This window comes from Elephas maximus, chromosome 20 (assembly GCF_024166365.1).
Source record: "Elephas maximus indicus isolate mEleMax1 chromosome 20, mEleMax1 primary haplotype, whole genome shotgun sequence".
NCBI lineage: Eukaryota > Metazoa > Chordata > Mammalia > Proboscidea > Elephantidae > Elephas > Elephas maximus.
The window spans coordinates 32,453,749-32,474,123 of NC_064838.1; the positions used below are offsets into that span (position 1 = coordinate 32,453,749).

The following is a 20,375-nucleotide window of genomic DNA, read 5'->3' on the forward strand; positions in this document are numbered from 1 at the left end:
ATCATATGATATCACAACAAGGATATTGACATTGATACAACTACCCATTTTATTCAGATTTCCCCAGTTGTGTGTTTTTTGTTTGTTTTTACTCCTGGGTGTGTATGTGTGTGTGTGTGTGTGTATTACACTCTATTCAATTTTACCACCTGTGTAGGTTTCTGTATCCACAAAAAATTTTTTTTTTTTTTTTTTTTTTGTGGATACAGCCATAGTTAAAATGGTGAGCAGTTCCAACGCTGCAGTAATCCTTTGCCCTTTCAGAATAATGGTTGCCAGGGTTTAGGGATTGGAGGAAGGGGTTGAAGGAGACAGTCAGGCCTTTGAATCTCTAACAAGTACCCCAGGAGATTTTAATACTCACCAAAGCTAGAGAGCCACTGACATACTCCTTCAATGCTTAGTTTACTCATTTTCAAGTCCCTTCCAGGCTCCATAGATTGACTCCCCCAGTATGAAATCGTATAGCACCCTGCTTTGTTTTAAACACTCAGTACACTTATAACTCTGCCCAGTCTCCCTCTTTCCTGAGTGATCCGTGTGATCTGTAAGGAGTATCCCTAGTGTTTAGCATTATGTTAGATAGGTAGATTTTCAATGATTACTTTTCAACATTCAGTAAATTAAAGCTGCTACTGTAAGGAAGCCTTTGTCCCAAAAGCTTTATATTAGTCTTTTTGTTTGTTCGTTTTTCCACAAATGCTGTGTTTAAGTGATCTACCCAGTTCTAAATATTTCTTATGCGAGAAGTGGTAACGCATACCCAGGTCTGTCTGGATCCAAAACATGTGGTACACCCTCTGCAATTGCACATGTCCTTGCTTTTAGCAGCCAATGCCAATGTTCCTCAAGTTGACAGCCAACACAGCCAGCAGCCACTTCGCCATTATCAAGCAAGGTTTACTTATCCGGTATGTTATCAAACTAAACCTTAAGTGATAGCACTGGGTGTGGCTCAATTAGCAGCTGCAAGTGGAAACTGCCCTCTCCTGTCCATTGTCCTCAAAAAGTTGCACGCAGCTCAAGCCAATCAACACCAGTTTACTAGCCTACATGCCAAAGAAAAAAATGCAATTTGTCTTACTGTGCCTGCACACCATGATAACCTATGTAGTCCATAATGTTTGTACGTACTTCCTTGTAAGAGATGGTATAAAAAGTTCTGCCTGTCTTTGTTCAGGGAGCTTGATTGAGGGATACACTTCTTTGTTCCTTCTCTGTGTCCTTGCAAGAACTGCTCTTCCTCCTCACCTTGGTGTGTCTCTATCAATGAGAAGCTGCACTAAGCAGGACCTGCTTTGGGTAACAAATTCTGGAGACTCAGATGCTACCAGTGCTGCCCAACTCCAAGATCACCTCTGACTAAAACGAACTGACTGCTTCTCCCACGTGCCTGCTGGTAATCCTTTTTCTGGGGAGATTCGTTTTGGCCTTCAAGGTCAAAGCTGACCTTGGACCCCTTGGTGGTGGACTATGTGAGAAGGAGAGAAAACGGTGTGAGGTGCCCTGGGAAGAGGGAAAAAAAACTCCCTTAGTGAGTACAGAAATAAGTCCTATTATTCAGAAAGCAGATAGACTATAGATCTGGTAGTGCTTAACCAAAGAAGTTAGGGTCAAACACTTTCATTTTGAACAGGTGTCTGTGACTCCAGGTTTGGTATAGAAATAAGCCCTATTTGTAGAAAGTAGACAGACTGTAGATTCTGGTAATGCTTAGCTAGTGAAGGTTGGGTCAAATACTTCATTTTAAAAAGGCATTCAGTAGTTTTAGGTTTTGGTACCATGGAAAATAATTCAAGCATTCTGGAATGTTGTCCTATAGGGTGTATTTTAAAGAATTGGTCTTATTTTGGATATGACCCAATGGGAAAGTCTAAAATGGATTTTTTTTTTGTAACACCACCTGTCCACAATACAAGCTTGGAGACGGAGAACACTGGCTTGAGAATGGATGCTTAAATCAAAACACCATACCGTGGTTAGGTTTGTTCTGTACTAAAGAAAGTGGGATGAGAAAATGTATGAGGAAGCTTCTATGTCATTGTGGGAAAATAAGAATTTGTGGAAACAATGTGAAATCATGGTTCAAACCGAGGTTAAAACTCCTGTTTTGTCTAGTCCTCTGGAAGAGAACCTGGTTTTAACTGGAAGTCATAGACCTCCCCTTTATCCTGTAAACACTTCATCAACCCCTGAGGCCTCCATTGCTGAGATGATTTTCCCAGAGCATACTTGAAGCAATGGCCAAGTTGGTCTGGGGGCTCCCGAATCTTCAACAGGACTATACCCATTAGGGCAACTCCCTGCACTAAGAGAAGGAGGTCAGACACTGCCCCCAAGCCATTTTTACAGTTGGCATCAGGAGCGGGATTCTTTGCAATGGCTACAGACTCATGAAAGCTTGGGAACGTGTAAGGGAAAGAATGGAGGGGCTTGGGAAATGACACCTTTGATTCTTAATGGTTACTTTTTTGTTGTTACCTGTAATGGCTGCAAAGCTGCACCTGAAGTGGCCTGGTGCAAAAGCCAGGCCAGATAAGCAGGATGATTGATAGAGGGTCAGGGCCTACTGGTTCCACCCAGCTAGAGGCCCAAGGCCATATGCATATGAAAGGTGTGGAGAAGACTAAACTGAAATGTTTTAAAAGGGTTATGTGTTTAGGATTATGCATTTATCTGAATATACGCTGGGGAAGGTTTTTTTATTGAATGTTTCTCCTACCTTGTGATGTAAAGGAGACCTAAATATATGGTGGAAATGAATATTAGGTGTTATAGATTAAAGAGAGTATGTAACTCCATCTTCAGCCAGTAATTGATTGGATATGCTAAAAGGGGAACTAGGATTTGCCTGGGAGAAACACAGGCTTTTTGTTTCAAGCCAGAAGTCCTGTGTGTACGGTGGGGGCTTAGGCCGCAAACCTGAGCCTCACCCAGATTTGCATTTGAAAAGACATGCAGAATCACTCAGAACTGCCCAGAGAGAAGAAGATTTGCATTTGTAGGAAGAACTTACAGAAAAAAAAAAAAAAATGGCTGTTTTGCTTTTTGAATTTTGAGCAAGCTCTTTGCTGTTGGATGCGTGGAGATAGGAAAAGTCAGTGTCTGTCACAAGGAGCCCCTTTCCAGGACTGGAAGTTAAAGAAAACTGGAGAGTTGAAGAAGCCATGAAAGCAGTAGCCAAAATGTAAATCACAACCTGCCACTGTAGCCCCCTTGATGCCACAGACAGAGATTCCAGAAGAAGACCCAGAGTATTCAGAAGAGCTCAAACAAGCGTGAGGAGCCACTCAAGATATAAGAAACTGGAAATTTACTCCGCAAGAGAAAGTTCTATTTCCCAAACAGATGCCGCACGCCATTTTGAAAAAGGTCTATGCATCCTCCCACTATGGATATGAAAGTATGTATGAATGGGTCAGACAGCATATATTAAACACTAAAGTTCATTCCACCATAGACAAAGTTATCAAAAGGCGTCCCATCTGTATGAAAAACAATTCAAAATTTCATCACCCTCCCACCTTCCCTGGAGTACAGTACCAAGGCCCAGTGCCCGGAGAAGATTGGCAACTAGATCTTACTGCAATGCCTTGAACTGTTAGAGACTATAAGTATCTTCTAGTTTTTGTAGGTATCTTTTCCAGTTGGGTTGAAGCCTTCCCACATAGAACTGAAAAAGCTAAAGTGGTAGCTAAATATCTTACACATGACATCATTCCACCATTTGGATTACCTGCCTCCATGGGAAGTGATAATGGACCTCACTGTGTAGCTGACATAACCCCAAAAGTTGCACATTTCCTGGACATGAAATGGTGACTCTGTGCAGCCTGGAGTTTACAATGCAGTGGAAAGTTTGAAAGAATGAAACAGACACTTAAAAGACACGTAGCAAAGGCGTGTCAAGGAGCAAAACTGACATGGATTTAGGCTCTCCCTATAACCCCGTGTAAGGTTAGGGCAGCTCCCAAGAGCAAACTCAAGTTAAGCCCTTTTGAGCTAGTCTACAGGAAGCCCCTCCTGAAAAATCATGGGCTGATGAATGACAACCATTTAATTAGGTGAAAAAACTGTACAAGAGTATTTGCATTTTTTGTCTGCTGTCCTTAATTCTCTCAACAGATACACCCTTACCAGACAAGGACACCCTCCTGAGGCCACGGTACATTCATTTCAACCTGGAGATTGGGTCCTGCTGTGTGCCTGGAGAGATGAGCCTCTCCAGCAAACCCCTCCACCGCCCAAAATAAATCCATTGCCTTCGAGTTGATGCTGACTCATAGCGACCCTACAGGACAGTGTAGAACTGCCCCATAGAGTTTCCAAGGAGTGCCTGGTGGGTTTGAACTGCTGGCCCTTTCGTTAGCAGCCTTAGCACTTAACCACCATGCCACCAGGGTTTCCTCTCCAGCTCAAGTGGAATGCAATTTGTCTTACTGCACCCGCACGCCATGATAACCTATATAGTCCATAATGTTTGTATGTACTTCCTTGTGAGAGACGATACAAAACGTTCTGCCTCTCTTTGTTCGGGGGGCCTTGATTTGAGGTATACACCTCCTTGTTTCTGGCCTGCATGCTTGCGATAAATGCTCTTCCTCCCTTCTCACCTCAGTGTGTCTTTATTGATGAGAAGCTGCACCAAGCAGGACTTTCTTTGGGTAACAAAGTCAAGCCCCCATGGCCTAGTCCATATTTTGGACTTTTTGTTTGTTGTTATTGAGCTTTAGGTGAAGGTTTACAAAGCAAATTAGTTTCTCACTAAATAATTAATACACATATTATTTTGTGACACTGTTTGTCAACCCAGCTGCATATCAACACTCCCCCATTCTTAACCAAAATTCCTTATTTCCATTTGTCCAGCTTTTCCATCTCCTCTTTCCTTCTAGTCCTTGCCCTTGGGCTGGTGTGCCCATCTAATCTCATACACTTGGCTGAGCTATGTGTATTATTGTTTGTTTTACTATTTTATTACTCAGTTTGTAAAAATGCCTTACCATGACTCGCATCCTTCTTAGTATAAATAATCTTTGGCTGAGGGGTGAACCTCAGGAGTGACTTCAGTACTGAGTTAAAAAGGTCTGTGGATGCCATACTACTAGGGGTTTCTCCAGTCTCTGTCAGACCAGTAAGTCTGGTCATGTTTTAAATTCTGTAAACACTTTTCATTCTATACTCTAAACCGTTTCTGGGTTGAGGATTTTATGCCAACTGTTCATGGTTCTTATAGGATTGCCACACCCATATTTTATATACACCATCTATTTATACGAAAGTGCACATGTATACGTGTGTGTACATGTGTGCATGTCTCTCTGTGTGTGTTTAATCTGGGGAAATGAACATGCTGCAACTATGGACCATGGAGTATACAGCTCCATTTCACTTTCCATTTTACTATTTTATTACTCAGTTTGTAAAAATGCCTTTCCAAGGCTCACATCATTCATAGCATAAATAATCTTCCCCACTCTTACCATAGTCACACTCCTTTTTCCTTTCCCTTTGTATTTCAAATAGCTGGAAAGATAAGGGGCTTCGTACAGTTCCTGGGCTAGGCTGATTTAATGGGCCTTTCAAGATGCAAATAGCAGAGGTGGGACCAGAACAAATTAAAGTGCCACCACTTCAGCTCAGCTTTCCCTGATGTAGACTCCAAACCAGTTTTAAAGAAGGGAGGGATCTATTTCTTGTGCAACTCAACATTTCTACAGATTCATAACAGACTTGAATCTTGATGTCCTGACTACTGTTTTTTTGCTCTCTTCTGTTAGTCCCTTCTCTTACTGTGGATTATCTACAGAACGGGAGAAAAAAGAAAATGTTCAAACCTAATCCAGTGGTTTTCAAACCTGAGCATGCATTATCTGGACCAGTCGCTATCAAGTAAACTCTGACTCATGGAGACCCCATGTGTGCAGACTAGAACTGTGTGCTCCATGTTTTCAGTGGCTGAATTTTAGGAAGTAGATCTTTCTTCCAAGGTAACTCCCGGTAGATTCAAACCTCCAGCCTTTCAATTAGCAGCCAAGCACATTAATTGTTTGCACCACCTAAGAATTTCAGAGAATCTCTGAAGGGCTGATTAAAACACAGTTAGCTGGGTTCCACTCCAGCAGTGCCTCTTTCAGTAGGTCTGAACTGGAACCTGAAAATTTGCATTTCTAACAAATTCCCAGGTGATGACAATGATGCTGGTCTTGGCATCTCACTGTGAAACCACTGGGATAATCTACTCAGTGAGCCCAACGGAGCAACCCTCAGTCTCACTAGCTTGATTGCAAACACACTGGTTGCAAAGTATCAGCTCTATATTCAGCCCACACAATTGTAGGTATTGTTTAAAAAAAAAGGTTTGAGGCAACTTTGACTTAAGAAATTTCACACTGTGACACAAATTTTAGCTTCTTTTGCAGGAAAAAAAAATTGATCTGGCATTGCTGGGTCCTCCCTTGTTCATGGCACCGATGAGATGGAGATACCAGAGTGCCCTTTAGAGCCATGCTTCTCGGTCTTAGCCCCACTTTTGAATTATCTGGTGGCTTTAAAAACTGTGATGTCTCAGCCACATCTCAGCCCAGTTATATTAGAATCTCTAGGGGTGGCATCTCCCTGTTCTATAAAATGGCAGGTGGAAGACCTTACCTTCTGGAGTCACTGTGAGGAATAAATGATTTAATTACAGCAACAGGCACAATTTTCACGATTTATTGAGTACTTATTCTATGCCAGGCATTGTATTAGGTGATTTACAAACATTATTATATTTAATGCTCACCAGGAAAATAATAGATATTGAATAGGCATTAAAGACCAAAGTAAGATTCACAGGGTGAATTTATTGTATTGAAAAAAAAAAAAGGAGTGTATTAAGGCTACTAGTAGGAAAAAAAAAGTTTAATTAATTTAAGACCTAGTTCTGCCACTGACTAGCTCTGTCATCATGGACAAAGTAGTGATCTCTTTGTGTTCCACTTCCCTCAGTTGTAAACTGGGACTAAGGCTACTCTCTGCTTCATTGGGTTAGAAAGATTAAATGATTAAATATATGTCGACTTCCCATTTCCCCCATGATAGGTAAGAGCTCGGAAGTCGTTTCTCCCATCTTTACAGAAAAAATGTAGATAAACTAAAAATTAATGACTTTTCTTGGACCTACCAGAGAAATGAGATTGCAGGGCAAACTGACACCCTAAAGGCTGGAGTTGGAGGGCCACAAACGAGACCTGTCTCTCTGTGACAGAAGGAGCTGGACCAATTTCTTTACTTGATATGGGTCTCTTCAAGATTCTTTTTTTTTTTCTTTAACATATTTTTGGAAATTTGTGTCTTTCTAGGAATTTGTCTATTTTAAGTTGTCCAATTTGTTAGCATCAAATTAGCATTTCCTCATCAACATTTTAATTTCTGTAGAGTTGGAAATTATGTTCTTGATTCAGTCTTCATTTGGCCATTTGTGCCATCTCTCCTTTTTCCTGAGGAGGAAAGTGAACGTTAGAAATTATTGCCATAATCTAGGTGAGGAAAGGTAAGATCCTGAAGTCAGGCAGTGGAAAAGGAAACAGAGAAAGATGTATGGCTATGAGGAAGGTTTAAGACGGGGATAATCAACACTTACTGAGGAGTCAAGTGAAGAAGTGGGGGGAAGAGGGAAGGGTCAAAGGTGTTCCCCAAGTTACTGGGTTGGCTTTCTCAGCATATGGTGGTGCCATTTAACAACTCTTGGGACCCTAAGAGAGAAAGCCAATTTGAGGCAGATCAGTTGGTTTGGCATTCAAAATTCAAATATCTTACCTGGGAACAGTAACAAATTAACACAAAATTACAGACTGAACCATTAGTTTTCTTTCAGGAAACAAGAGAAGGGAAATATTATGACAGGTAGGTCTGGATGACGTCTCAGAGGTGGAACAGGTTGCAGGACACAGAGATATAGCAGGGCATTTTCCTGCTCCCAGTAACCTTTGCTCCATTTCCACTGCTGACACCCAATTCATGGTATTTTTCACCACTCCTTTGATGGCCAGTTTTGTGAAAGGGCACAAAACACAAAGAGTGGACACCAGAAATTAAGTCACACAGAGGAAAATATCATATAGAACATCATAAGCAATGTCCCCTGCACTGCGGGAATAAGTGAGACCCACATGATTGCCTATTTCTTGCAGCAGATTTGCCCAATGCAATATGTCACTTAACTTCTTGACTGCTGTTTTCATGAATATTGATTGTTGATTCAAGTAAAATGAAATCCTTGACAATTTCAGTCTTTTCTCTGTTTACCATGATGTTGCTTATTGGTTCAGCTGTGAGGATTTTTGTTTTCTTTATGTTGAAGTGTAATCCATACTGAAGGCTGTGGTCTTTGATCTTCATAGTAAGTGCTTCAAGTCCTCTTCACTTACAGCAAGTAAAGTTGTGCCATCTGCATATCACAGGTTGTTAATGAGTCTTCCTCTAATCCTGATGCCACATTCTTCTGCATATAGTCCAGCTTCTTGAATTATTTTCTCAGCAAACGTGTTGAATAAATATGGTGAAAAGACAAAACCCTGATGCACACCTTTTCTGATTTTAAAGTGTCATAAAGCAAAGATGTCACTTTGATGACTAAAGTGTGACTGACCCACTCCATGGTATTTTTAATCCCCTTATGTGGATGCAAAATCTGGAAAATGAAAAAGGAAGACTTAAGGAGAATTGAGGCATTTGAATTATGGTGTTGGAGAAGAATATTGAATATACCGTGGACTGTCAGAAGAATGAACAAGTCTGTCTTGGAAAAAGTATAGCCACAGTGCTGCTTTGAAGTGAGAATGGTGAGACTTTTTCTCAAGTACTTTGGACATGTTATCAGGAAGGACCAGTCCCTGGAGAAGGACATCACAATTGGTAAAGTAGAGGGTCAGCAAGAAAGAAAAAGACCCTCAATGGCATGGATTAACACAGTAACTTCAATAACAGACTCAAACATAGCAACGATTGTGAGGATGGAACAGGACCTGGCAACATTTTGGCCTGTTATACATAAGGTTACCATGAGTCGGAGCCTACTCAAGGGCACCTACGAACAACAACATGATGTCTGAGGCGCAGAAGAGTATGGCTGTACATATTCAGATCCGTTCTGTCCTCTACCACTCGCTCCCCACCAAGCTTGCATCCTGGAACTTTTACACAAAATGGACCCCACAACAGCAGAGTGAAAATGACCTATAGAAAGATGTTTGGAGACCTAGTTATTTCTGTCAAAACCCAGGAAATGTAAAGGGGGTTCGACTGCAGAAAAGCAATCCTGTTGCCATGTCTTCAGGATTCATTCTCTTCCTTCATGGGCCAAAGGAAGTACCATTTTCCATCCAGTTAATTCCAACTCATGGCAACCCCACATGTGTCAGATTAGAACTGTGCTCCAGAGGTTTTTCTATGGCTGATTTTTTTGGGAGTAGATTGTCAGGCCTTTCTTCTGAGGCAACTCTCAGTGGACTCTAATCTTTCGATTAGCACCTGAGCTCTCTCACACCAACTCTAGATGGTGTGTGAGCCGGTAAACTGACAGAGAAATGTAGCAGTACTTGTGCACACTAAAAATGCGAACACCATGTTGTTGTTTTGTGCCGTTGAGTGGATTCCTACTCATGGCGATCCCATGTGTTACAGAGTAGAACTGCTCCACAGGGTTTTCTTGGGTATAATCTTTACAGAAGCAGATCTTTTTTTTTTTTTTTTTTTCCTGCTGTGTTCCTGGGTGGGTTTGAACCACCAACTTTCTGGTTACCAGTCAAGCTTAAACAATTTGTGACACCCAGGGACCTGTAATGCCTTCTCTGGGCACCCTAGATAAATATGTACACATGTGTAAGAAAAACTATGTTCCTTTTCTCTACTACTTTGTAAAAACATAGAAATGGCCCAAAACCCATCAGCTATTGTTGCTGTTGTTAGTTGACATCAAGTCAGCTCTGACTCACGGTGACCTTATGTATAACAGAATGAAACATCAGGTCCTGTGCCATCTTCTTGATTATTGACATGTTTAAGCCCATTGCTGTAGCTATTGTGTCAATCCTTCTCACTAAAGGCTTCCCTCGTTTTCACTGACCCTCAGCTTTACCAACCAATTGCTAAGTTGGTTTTCTAGTGATTAGTCTTTCCTGATGACCTGTTCAAAGCAAGTGATCCAAAGTCTCACCATTCTCATTTCCATCAATAGATGGATGGATAAACAGAACTTGTAGTAAAGTAAATGAATTAGATCCACCTGGAACAACGTGGCTAGGTGCCAAAAAATGTGTGAAAGCAAATTGTGGCGTGAACACACCTTATAATACTGTTTGTGTAAACTAGCATAAGCATTGACCAATTCCATATAGTATTAGGTCTAATGATGACTGGAACAACACAAAACTAAAACATTGGTTATTTTAAGGGACGCTGAAAGGGCACCAGAAATGTCAAGGCTAATTAAAAGAAACTTCAGTTTTACCTGTAATATTCATTCTCCTTTGGACTAATATATTTTCTATATGACTTGTATAAATAAAAAAATTATAAACATTGAAAGCAACATGACAAATTACCAACAATGATTAATTTCTAACAGTAGAGCTTTGATTGCTATTTTGTTTTGTACTTTCCTCATTTCTTCTCCATCCAGTAAGACTCTACCCTTCCCTGACTAAAAATGTGCTTGAATTTTAAAAGCACACAGCATAGCTGGAGGCCAATGGCAAGAACAATTGGACTGAAACCTCATGGAACAAATACCAGAAGATGGGGTCAAGAAGATAAATTGGTGCTTGGCCACACAAGTCTTTAAATGCAAGGTTAGGAAGTAGGACTTCATTCTCTACCCACTGGGAGGTATTACTTGTTTCTGGGATGGAGAACCTCATGGACAAAAGGATAAATCAATATCCATTCTTCACCTCTACCTCTCAGAGGGTATCTTTTCACCGTAATCTTCTATTTGATAGATCTCTAAGGGGTTTTAGATGCCAGGCAGGAACTTAAAAGATGTCTTCTTATGTCTCCAGGGGGGTTACTGTTTAAGGAAGGATTCAGACTCTTAAGACACGAAAACACTCTAAGATCTGACCCCCTTCCTCTGCTCACTCACCCTTATTCAGTAGCATGAACCCTAAAAGGTACTTGAAGATGATGATGCTTTTCAACTCTAAGTAGCAAGTGTGTTCATCTATCAGCAGGGAAAAGAGTCAACACATTTTTTTCATCTTTATGGCCTCCCAAGTCTTGCCTTTCAAAGTAAAAGTCACAAACTCTGTGGTGGAAAGTACAAAACAATTAAGAATAAGATGACTTAAAAAAAAAAAAAAGAGTTGGCATCCTTCCTCAAACGTCAGGATGTTGCTGAATTAAGGGATGCTGAGCAGTAGGAACACTGGTGGCATAGTGGTTAAGTGCTACAGCTGCTAACGAAAAGGTCGGCAGTTTGAATCCACCAGGTGCTCCTTGGAAACTCTATGGGGCAGTTCTACTCTGTCCTGTAGGGTCACTATAAGTCAGAACTGACTTGATGGCAACGGGTTTGGTTTGGTTTTTTATTTATTTTTTTGAACAGTGGAAAGCTATAAAACAGACTAGATTAGATTTCTAGGCTTCAACATGGAGAAAGACAGAGAGAGAGTCTACAGGAAAGGGTTATTTTTGCTGTTAGGCACCATCAAGTTGATTCTGACTCATGGTGACCCCATGTGACAGAGTAGAACTGCCCTGTTGGGTTTTCTAGGCTATAATCTTTATGGGAGCAGACCACTAGGTCTTTCTCTCACAGAACCACTGGTGGGTTTGAACCATCAACCTTTCAGTTAGCAGCTGAACGTTTAACCAGGGCTCCTTACAGGAAAGGTTTAACATGCTATATTATCAACCAGGAGATCTGTTAACAGTCCTTGCCTTCCAGACCTAAAAACATTCTTTTTTTTTTTTTTTTAACTGAACTTTAGATGAAGGTTTACAGAACAAACTAGTTTCTCATCAAACAATTAGTACACACATTGTTGTATGACATTGGTTAACAATCCCACAACTTGTCAACACTCTCCCTTCTCAAACCTGGGTTCCCTACTACCAGCTTTCCTGTTCCCTCCTGCCTTCCAGTTCCTGCCCCAGGGCCGGTGCACCCCTTTAGCCTTGTTTTGTTCCTTGGACCTCTTCAATCTTTGGCTGAAGGGTGAACCTCAGGAGTGGCCTTATTACATGGCTGAAAAGGTGTCCAGGGGCCATATTCTCAGAGTTTCTCCAGTCTCTGTCAGGACAGCCAATCTGGTCTTTCTTTTTGAGTCAGAATTTTGTTCTATATTTTTCTCCAGCTCTGTGTGGGACCCTCTATTGTGATCCCTGTCAGAGCCGTCAGTGGTGATAGCCGGGCACCATCTCATTGTACTGGACACAGTCTGATGAAGGCTGTGGTACCTGTGGTCCATTAGTCCTTTGGACTAATCTTTCCCCTTGTATCTTTAGTTTTTTTCATTCTTCCTTGCTCCTGAAGAGTTTAGACCAGTGGAGTACCCTAGATGGCTGCTCACAGGCTTTTAAGACCCCAGACTCTACTCACCAAAGTAGAATGTAGAACATATTCTTTATAAACTCTGTTATGACAATTGAGCTAGATAGTCCTTGAGAGTTCATTTCCTAGGTTGGTATCTGGCTGGCACAGTCTTGCATCCCGGATTTAGGCTGTGGTCTGATGTTTGTTCTCAAACTGAAGGACTCCCTTTAATAATTCTTGTAAGTTTGGTTTGGTCTTTACATATTCCTTTAATTTCTGTTTATCTGGAAATGTCCTAATTTCACCATCATATTTGAATGAAAGTTTTGCAGGATATATTATCCTTGGTTGGTAATTTTTTTCTTTCAAGGTTTTATATATGTCATCCCATTGCCTTCTTACCACAGGGTTTCTGCCGAATAATCAGAGTTTAGTCTTATTGCTTCTCCTGTATGTGTGACTTTTTGTTTTTCTCAGGCTGCTTGAAGGATTTTTCCTTTGTCTTTAGTTTTAGCAAGTGTGATTATGACGTGGCTTGGTGTTTTTCTTTTGGGGTGTACCCTATATGGAGTTCTTTGAGCTTCTTGGATGGTCACCTTTTCATCATTCATATTAGGGATGTTTTCTGTCAGCAACTCTTCAATGATCCTCTCTGTGTTTTCCATTTTCTCTCCCTGTTCTGGAACTTCAATCACTTGCAAATTTTTGCTTTTGATTGTATCCCACATAATTCTCTGTGTATTTTTCTTTGTTCTTTTTTTCTGATTTTTCCCCAGAGTTGTAGCCAAGGTTTGTTTCAATTTTGCTGATTCTGTCTTCCATTGTTTCAAACCTGCTCCTCAGCCCTTCTGTGACATTGTCCATTTCTGAAATCTTGTTGTTTACCTTTTGGATTTCTGATTGTTGTTTTTGTATGATTTCTAGTTGTGAATTTATTCTGGCATTTTCTTCCTGTATTACTTTTCTGAATTGTTCCATTTTTTTAAATATTTTCCATGAATTTGTCTGCCTTTTCCAAAAATTTGTCTATTTTTTTCCTTGTTTTTGTCTGCTTTTTGCTTCAACTCTTGGATTGCTCTGAATATTAGAGATTTGAATTCCCTGTCAGGTAGTTCTAGTGCCTTTTCTTCTACTGGAAAGTTATCTGGTATTTTATTTTTGGACACCTACTGGACCCATCCTGTCCTTTTTTTAAAAAAATATGTTTTGATATTGTCTGCTGTCTTCAGGATGTTCAGTAGTTACTTTCTTCATTTCTTAATTGTCTGTTTGCTTTGTCCTGCTTTTTTTGTTCTATTTGGTTATGTCTGAGCAGGCGGGCTGTTTGTTCTTTGTTGTTTGGTTGTCTGTAGTCACAATACTTTTCACTTCCTTGTCCAATGTTGGGGGCCAGTCATTCAGCTATGGTGCAACAGGGCAGGTCCAGCTGAAGGGGAGGGGCTGGGATGGCTTGTTTGAGGCACATAGGAGGGCTGACAGGGCAGGCCAGGAATCAGTGCTGGGTAGGTTCCAGTAGGCCATGCCTGTGCTGTGTGAGAGTGTGATGTTCAGTGCACCGAGCAGGTAGGCAGGAAAAAGGGGGGAGGTTGTGATGTGTGGAGCTAATAGGGGTGTGGGAAAGAGGAGAGAGAGGAGAGAAAATCAGGAAACAAAAACAAACAAGCATACAAAGGAAGAGAGAGAGAAAAATAAAAGAATGCTAAGGGAGCTTACTGTTGGGGTAGAGAGATGAGAAACTAAGAAATGGAGAAAAGAAAAAAAAAAACTAGATAAATATTTGGAAAAGAAAAGAAAATCCCCTAAGAGTCCTGGAATCCCACCGGTGAGGCTGCTAAGACTGGGGTAGTGGCTCCCAGGATGCACAGTAGAAGGGGTTTAGATGTCACAGAGCACCAGGTATTCAGGAGACAGGAAAAGAAGATAAGTGTAAAGAGATGAGAATTGAGAAATGAAGACAGAAAGGAAAAAAGAGGGAGAAAAGAAGAAAAAAAGAAATGCCCCCAGGGATCCCACCTACGGCTGCGCAGATTGGGGGAGTGGCTCCTAAGCTGTACAGTGCAGCCTAACTAGAAGGGGCTCCCAAGCTGTGAAAAGAAAAAGAAAACAAAGCAAAACAAGGGGAAAAAAGCCCCAGGCCTCCCACCAGGGCGATGTCGGGGGCTGGGGGAGTGGTTCGCCAATTCAGCGTAGCTTCACAGCCTTTCAAGAAGAAGCAAAGATGGCACACGGAACCGGGTGTTCCAGAGAAAGGAGGGGGAGGTCGTAGGAGGCACAGAAGAAACCAAAAGAGACAGAAAGAACCAACACAAGGTCAGGGGCCCAGCCAGTGTGGGCAGGGCAAATACAAGCAGCCTAAGGCCAAAGCAGTTTTTCCCAGCCAAGAGAGTGTGGCTGGAGGGAAGCAGAGGAGGTGGGGGGTGGAGGTGCGGTGGGGGGGGGGGGGTGCGGTGGGGGGTGGAGGTAGGGGGAAGGGGGGTTAGGAAAGCGTATAATGCTCATTACTGGGTGCTCTGTCTCCTGCTGGGAACTTCATGAAGCTGCTTTCTCCTACTCCCTGTCCGCTGCTCTCTGACATGGGTGGGGCGACTCCAAGCAGCATGGATGGTTGCTGCTCCTCCCGGCTGGCTGAGCCACTGCCGCCAGCCAGAAAGCCCAGAGGTAGAGCAGCCGGGAGAGGATGGGGTGTGGGAAAACGGGTATCGCTGGTTACCGGATCCTCGGTCTCCTGTTGGGAGTTCCGCGGAGCTGCTTTCCAGGGCTCCCTGGCTGCTAATTTTCCAATTGGAGTCCAAGATGAGGGATCCATGCTGTTAGCTGATGGGGCCCTCCGCACCTATCTCCTCGTTCTCCTTCCTCTGTCAGTTTCTTATTCCATTCCGTGCTTGGCTGAGTTCTCTGTCTCTTCGTTTGGCGCTTCGGGTTTCAGGAATGATGTTTGTCTTTGTTTTACTTAGTTTTTCAGGTCTTTGCTGTGGAGGGACAGCATGGCGCTTCTGTCTGTGGTGCCATGTTGGCCAGAAGTCTTGCCCCTAAAAACGTTCTTGACTCTTCCCTCTCTATGCCTCTTCCAAACTTCTGCTTAAAATGGTCAAAGGAGATATCACAGGGAAAATGCCCAGAAATAGGTCCAACCAAGACAAAATAAAAAGTCAGAAAAAATAGCTGAGAAGGAAGGGCACTATCATGTGGTGGTTTGTTGTTATATTGTTGTTAGGTGCTGTCGAGTTGGTTCCAACTCATAGTACAACAGAATGAAATACTGTCTGGTCCTGCACCATCCTCACAATCTTTGCTATGCTTGACTCCATTGTTGCAGCTAGTGTGTCAACCCATCTCATTGAGGGTCTTCCTCTTTTTCAATGACCCTCCACTTTACCAAGCATTATGCCCTTCTCCAGAGACTGGTCCCTCCTGTTAACATGTTCAAAGTAAGTGAGACTTCATCTCACCAGCCATGCTTCTAAGGAACATTCTGGCCGTACTTCTTTCATGTAGTTGAGTACCTACTGATTGCCTGGCCACACACTAGGCATTTTCATATCTAATGGCTTTTAGTTTTCCCAGTTAGCGTTGGTATTGTTCATTCATCCTTTCATTGTGTGTATTACGTACGTCCTGTGTGCCAGGCACTGTTGTCTACATTAGGAATCAGTGGTGACCCAAACAAAACCCCTACCCTCATGAAGCTTATACTCTATAGGGGTGACAGACAAGGAAACAAACACACATATCCTCATAGCTCCTTTCAGAAAAAAGGAGACCACATCCGGCGAGTTAAGCAACGTGTCCAAAGTTACTTCAAAGTCCACAGCTTGGAAGGGGCAGAGCTGGACTCTGAACTGGGGTCTTTCAGCTCCAGGTCCTGGGCCATTGGCTCGAACAATGGCATCTATTATCATCTCAGAAGTCAGGCAGTGACCACACAAGTCCCAGGACAAAGACACTTCACAGAGATCAGCATTGCCTGTTCCTCCTATACAGAGTTATTTGCACAGCGGGCTTCTGTCTGACAGAATGAAAATTACATTGTTGGAAGAGCCAGCCTGTAGCTTATTTTCTGAACTAGAGTGAAATACAAAATATTGTCACTAGAGGGCAAGTTGACGTATGTATTTTTTTTTTAAAAAAAAAAAGATAGACAATACTACATTCTTGAAAAACTGAAATCCCTTAAATGGGCCTGTATTTATGATACAGCTTTCATGATATGTGGCACTGTGACTGGTAAGTGGTATCCTAACATATCTTTTATCAAGCATTATACAAAGCTGAATGTCAAAATACAGTGTGTAGCCTTTTTCCTTGAAAACCACAGGTATATTTGCTCCTCACACATAATTTTAATAAGGACTATAATGCATTAGGCTTAATGAAAATTGAACTTTCGTCAGTCTCCTCCTTGTCTGCTGAAGAACGCCCACTGTTCTTTCAAGGTTCAGCTCATCCTTCTCTTGACAGCCTTGCCCAACCCTTCTCTCCCTAGGAAGTCTTGCTCTCTGTCTTCCCCTGCCCTGAGTCCAGCTGTCCTATCACAACACCACTAGTGCTTTAATGATAACTGCCAATGATTGTGAGCCCATGGGCGGCATAAACAGTTAAGTACTCAGCTACAAACCCAAAGAGTGGTAGTTCAAATTCACCCAGAGGTATCTTAGAAGAAAGGCCTGGCAATCTACTTCTGAAAGATCAGCCACTGAAAACCCTATGGAGCACAGCTCTACTCCGACACACATGGGGTCACCACGAGTCTGAATTGACTTGATGGTAACTGTTTTGGTTTGGTTTTTTGGACCAACAATTGAGCATCTATTTATTCCAGGCACTTTTCACCTGTTTGCTCTTCTAAGCTTCACAACAGCCCTGAAAAGAGGAAATTATCCCCCAGTTTAAACATGTATTATAATGAAGTCCAGAGAGGTGAGGAGGAGAAAGCCAGGTAAAGAAAAAAAAAAGAGCTACTAGTATGGCTATTTGTTAACAGGTCTTTTTATTAGACTGTATGTTTCTTGAGGGCAGGAATCCTCAACACATTCCCAGGCCTAGTGTTTTGCCTGGAATAGGGAACATGCTTCATAAATGGGAGAGTGACCAATTGTTCTAAGAAAACTCAACATATCTACCTCACAGGGTGTAGTTAGGATGAAACAACATTATGAGTGAGAAATACCTGGTTGCACAACTGCCACAGTTGTTGTTAGGTGCCATTGAGACAGTTCCAACTCATAGCTACCTTATGTACAACAGAACGAAACACTGCCTGGTTCTGTGCCATTCTCACCATCGTTGTTATGCTTGAGTCCATTGTGTCAATCCATTTTGTTGCAGGTCTTCCTCTTTTTCACTGACCGTCTACTTTCCCAAGCATGATGTCCTTTTCCAGGGACTGGTCCCTCCTGATACCATGTCCAAAGAATGTGAGACAAAGTCTCGTCATCCTTGCTTCTAAGGAGCATTTGGCTGTACTTCTTCCAAGACCCACTGCTGTTTAGTTGATTTCTACTTGTAGCGACCCTATAGGAGAGAGTAGAACTGCCACATAGAGTTTCCAGGGAGCAGCTCGTGGATTTGAACTAGCATTTTTTTTTTTTGTCTTTAGCAGCTGTAGCACTTAATCATTACACCCCCAGGGTTTCCTGAGCTATTATACAACTCCTTAAATTGTAAATAACAGATAGCGTGCAAAAAAAAACTTGTCTGTAGATGTGCAAAGAAATTCTGTCTTGTGGAAGATTCAGTTTATTTTACCCCTTTTCCCAGGGCGTCCATTTGCATAGGGTGGGTTAAAATGGTACAGGACCTGGCAACTATGAGTCAGAGCTGACTCAGTGGGCAACTAACAACAATGACAATGCAAACTAGTTACAATGAGGTTTTTAGGGACAAGGGGAAATAGCACAGACAATTAACCATTGACTAATCTTCATGAGGAACTTTGGTAGCACAGTGGTTAAGAGCTCTGCTGCCAACCAGAAGGTCAGCAGTTGTACTCCTTGGAAACCCTATGGGGCAGGTCTACTTTGTCCTATAGGGTCGCTATGAGTTGGAATCAACTTGATGCAATGGTTTTTTTTTTTGGTAACCTCATGTGATTGATTAATCCAAACCCTCCCCCACCCCCTTACTGAGATCAGGTGGCATCAGGTAATCTCTGGCCCAGGGAGGGGGCATTCAAAATTGTTTATACAAATCTTCAGGTGTAGTCCAGTGGTTTTAAAATAATTAAGGTAGGAAATTCCAGGTGTTACCTCTCAGGAAGCAAGGGAAATTACCTAAAGTTAAATTTTTGAATAAGACAGACTTTGAGCTAGTATGGCTAACCAATGTCTTTGTCATGAAGGGGAATCTACTTGACTTCATGGTCACTATGTCCCCACATTATTTCTTTGATCTGTTTTGGGGTACATTTTACAATGGTCAGACATTTGTGAATTGTCTGCACTTAGAGGAATCTGTCCATCCGGGCCTTAGTTTCTCTCTTTAACAGATGGCTTACGATGACACTCATTTCCTTTTGAGTTTTTTTTTTTTTTAATAAGTTATTTTATTGAGGGGAGGTAAGTTACTCAATGTTAACTTGTTGTACACAAAGGGAACATATAGGAAGTCAGGTTTGTTGGCAGGGAGCAGAGACTGTTACTACTAAAACCTCAGCTCAGTAAAAACCCTGAATCCTGGGTTCCCCCATTCCTTCAAATACTAAAGTGGGTCACACTTTCCAGTCAAAGGATCACGCGGAGACCAAATAAGATCGGATTCTTTTGACTATCAACCAAGAGTCTCCCGGTCTTCTCTCAGCCAAGGCGTCCAGTGAAATATAATTCATTTCTCAGACTCCTCTGGAGGATTAAAAAGTCTCTTTCGCATCGCTTTGCCATGTTCCTTGCTCTTGGTCCTCTTCTTCACATACTCATTCTTCAGGCATTTTCTCATCTGGTGATCAACACCATTGCAATGACCAAAAAATTTCAGAATGCTGTGATTTTTGTGACGTTCCGTTAGCAAGTTAATCAAGGTGTTGCATTCTTCAGTGTGCAAGTGTGGAGATTAGTCAGGGTACATCTTTAGGAGAAGGTGGTGAATCACAGCAAAGGAACCCAACTTGCAGCCACAACGGGAGGACTGAAGCCTATTCAAAGAAGATGCCTGATCCAGATGCCAACTGCCTGCGGAGCCAAGAGCCACGCTCTTCCTCGGGCAGAGTAGCTGGACTCCCTCCATGGCTAGCCTCTGCGTGTCCCGCCCCCTCAACTCCCTTTCTTGTACTGGATAACAACTGGTGGGAATGCACGCATTGATTTGCTTTATCTTGCAGGGAATGTGCATTCCATCATATTGAGGAGGTACCCTGTCCTGGATTAAAAAAAAAAAAGTGGGTCAGTCTGCTGAGACTTGGAGATTTCTTTGTGAATGCAGCAACATATTAACTGGAAACAGGCTTTGTCCTACAAATCTAAACAAAAAGAAACTCGGTGTAACTGTCAGGACAGATGCCACAGACGTGGTTTTCAAAGCTGGCATCTCTGTGCATCTGGGCCGACAGGCTGGGAGAAAAAACAGAAAACAAGCCGCCATCTAAGAGAACAAAGATGCCACTCCACACACAGGATGGTCAGATGAGATATTGAAAACAGATCCTCTCATAAAACACAGCTTGAAAGAGAAGGATGAGGTAAAGTGAAATGGATGAGTCGGTGGTGCTATCAGCAGATAGCTGATAAAACCCAGAGAGAAAAGGGTGAAATTCTGAAACGATGTTCCACGAAAAATAAGCTTGGAAATGAAAAACAGAATTGAAAGTCACAGTGGTAATAATCTGGTTTAGCAAGACAGAATAAATAGGTGGCAGAGAGGAGAGGCA

General features: G+C 42.1%; 1 pseudogene; it reads right to left on the reverse strand.

The window, feature by feature from the left end:
* Positions 1-19,336: 19,336 nt before the first annotated feature.
* Positions 19,337-19,576, reverse strand: LOC126064104 (COX assembly mitochondrial protein 2 homolog; annotated as a pseudogene).
* Positions 19,577-20,375: the final 799 nt, after the last annotated feature.